Below are 4959 nucleotides of genomic sequence, written 5' to 3' on the forward strand. Positions count from 1 at the left end.
GGGTGAAAAGTCAGTAACCCTTAACTAAAACTTGAATTGTACTACTACTTACTGGCTATTACATCAACGTAGAAGTTTCATCTGTTTTCTGCTATGGTGCTTTTAGTATCTACGCATACCGCAGCACGCGACATAGCTTTGCAGACGATAAATGTAACCGTTTAAGAGAGAAGAGCGGCCCCCGTGACGATCTGGCTTTAAGTCGATTTGATAACAAATGACGGAAACGGACGGATTTTTCGGGTTTTTTCTAAATATGAACACCTTTAACATTCTCCCGTGCAACGCGGCTGACAGTCATCCTTACATGCAAATTCTTAAGGAATTAGCTCATGTCCAAGGCACCAAAGAAGGGCAAAAAGTCAATAATCAATAACTAAAACTTGAATTGTACTACTTATTGCTGGCTACTACATCAACTTAGAAGCTTCTTCTGTGTTCTACTATGGTGCTTTTTGTGACTCCGCATACCGCAGCACGGGTCATAGCATTGCTGACGATAAATGTAACTGTTTAATAGAGAATAGCGGCCCCCATGACGATCTGGCTTTAAGGCGATTTGATACCAAATGACGAAAACGGACGGATTATTCAGGTTTTTACTACATGTGAACACTTTTCACATTCGCCCTTCCTACGCGGCTGCTAGTTCTTTTTTCATGGAAAATCGTAAGGTCCTAGCTCATGTCCAAGGCACCAAAGAAAGGTAAAAAGTTAATAATCGATAAGTAAAACTTGAATTGACTGCTTCTTACTGTCTATTACATCAACATAGAAGCTTCTTCTGTGTTCTACTATGGCGCTTTTAGTATCTCCATATACCGCATCATGCGACATAGCTTTGCTGACAATAAATGTAACCGTTTCAGAGAGAAGAGCGGCCTATGTGACGATCAGGATTTAAGTTGATTTGATAACAAATGACGGAAACGGACGGATTTCTCAGGTTTTTACTACATGTGAACACTTTTCACATTCTCCCTTGCAACGCGGCAGCTAGTTCTTTTTTCATGCAAAATCGTAAGGTCCTAGCTCATGTCCAAGGCACCAAAGAAGGGTAAAAAGTCAATAATCGATAACTAGAACTTGAATTTTACTGCTTGTCACTGTCTATTACATCAACTTAGAAACTTCTTCTGAGTTCTATTATGGTTCTTTTAGTATCTCCGCATACCGCAGTACGCGACATTGCTTTGCAAACGATAAATGTATCCGTTTAAGAGAGACGAGCGGCCCCTGTGTCGATCTGGCTTTCAGTCGATTCGATAACAAATGACGAAAACGTAGAGATTTCTCAGCTTTTTACTACATGTGAACACTTTTCACATTCTCCCTTGCAACGCGGCTGCTAGTTCTTTTTTCATGCATAATCGTAATGTCCTAGCTCATGTCCAAGGCAACAAAGAAAGGTAAAAAGTTAATAATCGATAACTAAAACTTGAATTGACTGCTTCTTACTGTCTATTACATCAACATAGAAGCTTCTTCTGGTTTCTACTATGGCGCTTTTAGTATCTCCACATACCGCAGCATGCGACATAGCTTTGCAGTCAATAAATGTAACCGTTTCAGAGAGAAGAGTGGCCTGTGTGACGATCTGGATTTAAGTCGATTTGATAACAAATGACGGAAACGGACGGATTTCTCAGGTTTTTACTACATGTGAACACTTTTCACATTCTCCCTTGCAACGCGGCTGCTAGTTCTTTTTTCATGCAAAATCGTAAGGTCCTAGCTCATGTCCAAGGCACCAAAGAAGGGTAAAAAGTCAATAATCGATAACTAAAACTTGAATTCCACTACTTCTTAGTGGCTATTACATCAACTTAGAAGCTTCATCTGTGTTCTACTATGGTGCTTTTAGTGTCTCCGCATACCGCAGCACGCGACATAGCTTTGCAGACGATAAGTACAACCGTTTCAGAGCGAAGAGCGGCTAATTTGACGATCTGGCTTTAAGTGGATTCGATAGCAAATGAAAAAAACGGACGGAATTCTCAGATTTTTACTGCATATGAACACTTTTCACATTCCCCGTGCAACGCGGCTGCTAGTCCTCCTTTCATGCAGAATCTTAAGGTCCTAGCTCACGTCCCAGGCACCAAAGCAAGCAAAAAAGTCAATAATCGATACCTAAAACCTGAGTTGTATTACTTCTTACTGGCTATTACATCAACTTAGAAGCTTCATCTGTGTTCTACTATGGTGCTTTTAGTATCTTCGCATACCGTAGCACGCGACATAGCTTTGCAGACGACAGATGTAACCGTTTAATAGAGAAGAGTGGCCCTCATGACGATCTGGCTTTAAGTCGATTTGATAACAAATGACGGAAACGGACGGATTTTTCAGGTTTTTCTACATATGAACACTTTTCACATTCTCCCGTGCAACGCGGCTGCCAGTCATCCTTTCATGCAAAATCTTATGTTCTTATCTCATGTCCAAGGCACCAAAGAAGGGTAAAAAGTCAATAATCGATACCTAAAACTTGAATTGTACTACTTCTTCCTGGCTATTACATCAACTTAGAAGCTTCATCTGTGTTCTACTATGGTGCTTTTAGTGTCTCCGCATACCGCAGCACGCGACATTGCTTTGCAGACGATAAACGTATCCGTTTCAGACAGAAGAGCGGCCAATGTGACGATCTGGCTTTAAGTCGATTCGATAACAAATGACGAAAACGGACGGATTTCTCAGGTTTTTACTACATATGAACACTTTTCACATTCTCCCATGCACCTCGGCTGCTAGGCTTCCTTTCATGCAGAATCTTCAGGACCTAGCTCATGTCCAAGGCACCAAAGCCAGATAAAAAGTCAATAATCGATACCTAAAACTTGAATTGTACTACTTCTTACTGGCTATTACATCAACTTAGAAGCTTCATCAGTGTTCTACTATGGTGCTTTTAGTGTCTCCGCATACCGCAGCACGCGACATAGCTTTGCAGACGATAAGTACAACCGTTTCAGAGCGAAGAGCGGCTAATTTGACGATCTGGCTTTAAGTCAATTCGATAACAAATGACGAAAACGGACGGATTACTCAGATTTTTACTACATGTGAACACTTTTCACATTCTCCCGTGCAACGCGGCTGCTAGTCCTCCTTTCATGCAGAATCTTAAGGTCCAAGCCCATGTCCAAGGTACCAAAGCAAGCAAAAAAGTCAATAATCGATACCTAAAACCTGAGTTGTACTACTTCTTACTGGCTATTACATCAACTTAGAAGCTTCATCTGTGTTCTACTATGGTGCTTTTGTTGTCTCCGCATACCGCAGCACGTGACATAGCTTTGCAAACGATAAGTACAACTGTTTCAGAGAGGAGGGCGGCTAATATGACGATCTGGCTACATGTCGATTCGATAACAAATGAAGAAAACTGACGGATTTCTCAGGTTTTTACAACATATGAACACTTTTCACGTTCTCCCGTGCAACGCGGCTGCTAGTCCTCCCTCCATGCAAAATCTTAAGTTCCTAGCTCATGTCCAAGGCACCAAAGAAGGGTAAAAAGTCAATAATCGATACCTAAAACTTGAATTGTACTACTTCTTACTGGCTATTACATCAACTTAGAAGCTTCATTGTGTTCTACTATGGTGCTTTTAGTGTCTCCGTGTACCACAGCACGCGACATAGCTTTGCAGACAATAAACGTAACCGTTTCAGATGGAGGGGCGGCCAATGTGACGATCTGGCTTAAAGTCGATTCGATAACAAATGACGAAAACGGACGGATTTCTCAGGTTTTTACTACATATGAACACTTTTCACGTTCTCCCATGCTACGCGGCTGCTAGTCTTCCTTCCATGCAAAATCTTAAGTTCCTAGCTTATTTCCATGGCACCAAAGAAGGGTAAAACGTCAATAATCGATACCTAAACGTTGAATTGTACTACTTCTTACTGGCTATTACATCAACTTAGAAGTTTCATCTGTGTTTTACTATGGTGCTTTTAGTGTCTCCGCATACCGCTGCACGCGACATAGCTTTGCAGACGATAAGTACAAACGTTTCAGAGAGAAGAGCGGCCAATGTGACGATGTGGCTTTAAGTCGATTGAATAACAAATGACGAACAGGGACGGATATCTCAGGTTTTTAGTACATATGAACACTTTTCACATTCTCCCGTGCAACGCGGCTGCTAGTCCTACTTTCATGAAAAATCTTAAGTTATTACCTCATGTCCAAGGCACCAAAGAAGGGTAAAAAGTCAATAATCGATACCTAAAACTTGAATTGTACTATTTCTTACTGGCTATTACATCAACTTAGAAGCTTCTTCTGTGTTCTACTATGGTGCTTTTTGTGTCTCCACATACCGCAGCACGTGCCATAGCTTTCCAAACGATAAGTACAACTGTTTCAGAGAGGAGGGCAGCCAATGTGACGATCTGGCATTAAGTCGTTTCGATAACAAATGACGAAAACGGACGGATTTATCAGCTTTTTTCTACATATGAACACTTTTCACATTCTCCCGTGCTACGCGGCTACTAGTCCTCCTTTCATGCAGAATCTTAAGGTCCTAACTCATGTCCAAGGCACCAAAGCATGCAAAAAAGTCAATAATCGATACCTAAAACCTGAGTTGTACTACATCTTACTGGCTATTACATCAACTTAGAAGCTTCATCTGTGTTCTACTATGGTGCTTTTAGTGTCTCCGTATACCACAGCACGCGACTTAGGTTTGCAGACAATAAACGTAACCGTTTCAGATGGAGGGGCGGCCAATGTGACGATCTGGCTTAAAGTCGAATCGATAACAAATGACGAAAACGGACGGATTTTTCAGGTTTTTACTACATATGAACACTTTTCACATTCTCACATGCAACGCGGCTGCTAGTCCTCCTTCCATGCAAAATCTTAAGTTCCTAGATCATTTCCATGGCACCAAAGAAGGGTAAAATGTCAATAATCGATACCTAAAACTTGAA

This window comes from Schistocerca gregaria, unplaced genomic scaffold (genome assembly GCF_023897955.1).
Source record: "Schistocerca gregaria isolate iqSchGreg1 unplaced genomic scaffold, iqSchGreg1.2 ptg000484l, whole genome shotgun sequence".
NCBI classification, from domain to species: domain Eukaryota; kingdom Metazoa; phylum Arthropoda; class Insecta; order Orthoptera; family Acrididae; genus Schistocerca; species Schistocerca gregaria.